The sequence below is a fragment of the Neodiprion pinetum genome, chromosome 6 (assembly GCF_021155775.2).
Source record: "Neodiprion pinetum isolate iyNeoPine1 chromosome 6, iyNeoPine1.2, whole genome shotgun sequence".
In the NCBI taxonomy this organism is placed as follows: domain Eukaryota; kingdom Metazoa; phylum Arthropoda; class Insecta; order Hymenoptera; family Diprionidae; genus Neodiprion; species Neodiprion pinetum.
Window position 1 is genome coordinate 3,210,766 of NC_060237.1, and position 929 is coordinate 3,211,694.

The 929-nt window shown below is 34.4% G+C and overlaps 1 protein-coding gene across 5 annotated transcripts in view; it reads right to left on the minus strand.

The window, feature by feature from the left end:
• The window catches only part of Ranbp21 (exportin-5-like protein Ranbp21), a 30,391-nt gene that overhangs the window by 29,272 nt on the left and 190 nt on the right, over positions 1-929 (minus strand). Inside the window, exon 1 of one of the 5 annotated variants that reach the window (XM_046631078.2) lies at positions 806-909. The exons of the other annotated variants lie outside the window; for them this stretch is intronic. The gene's annotated coding sequence lies outside the window, so the exon portion shown is untranslated. Of the gene's footprint in view, positions 1-805; positions 910-929 lie in introns of those variants that run through there. 5 annotated transcript variants of the gene reach the window in all.

Below are 929 nucleotides of genomic sequence, written 5' to 3' on the forward strand. Positions count from 1 at the left end.
TCTTTCCGAAGACGTGTGTATTTGTTTGTATTTATAGTCATTGTTTAATGTTTTTGATTTAATTTAAACACACATGTCTGTTTGTTAATAGAGAAAATCGTCATTAATATTTAACATTTCTTAAAAATGTATTATTTCTTTATTTCCTGCTATCCGAATGTTTTGATTATTTGAGCTAGGATGAGTACACAACGGCTTGGATTAGCAAGATTTTGCTGTATAAATTACATGGCAATAGCGATCAAGGTGATATTTATTTACCTTTCATACCTTAGTAAACTAATTTAATTCACAATGCTGTTAAATTTCCTGAAACACACTCAACGAGTTGAACCTACATACTTATGACTTGACGCTCAAATTAAATTTCATTGCTCATTCGAGTGGTTCAATTTTACTCGTATTCACTTCATGCATACTGGGCAATAAAACTTGCAACTATATGTTTCTGTTTCATATTTACTAAAGTATGAATCCGTTTTTACGTTCACACAAAGTAAAAGACACACATGCTGTTACTTCCAACCCGCGTTAACAACTGACTCATGACTTCGTTGATGCTGATATCATATGTACACAAATATTCTATATGTACATTCGAAGATATCATGAATTTGATCGGTGGAAAATTTTTGGCTTCCTCGCCGTTTGAAAAAAAAAATAGTCAACGCGGGTCGAAGAGTCTATAATGCAAATTTCAGATAAATCTGGCTAAATTGGTAAGAACGATCGTCTACAGAGAACACGCACGATACACACGCCGCCGACCATGCCTTGACAGGTACCAGGAAACAATGAATATTACCTGAAATGTCGTGCGCGTTTTCGGCAAGCTAAGTTCAAGAATTCCTCTCGCACTCCGATGAACAAGACAGGATAACAGTCCAAATCACGAATAACATTACTATTGAGAAAAAATTGATAATTAC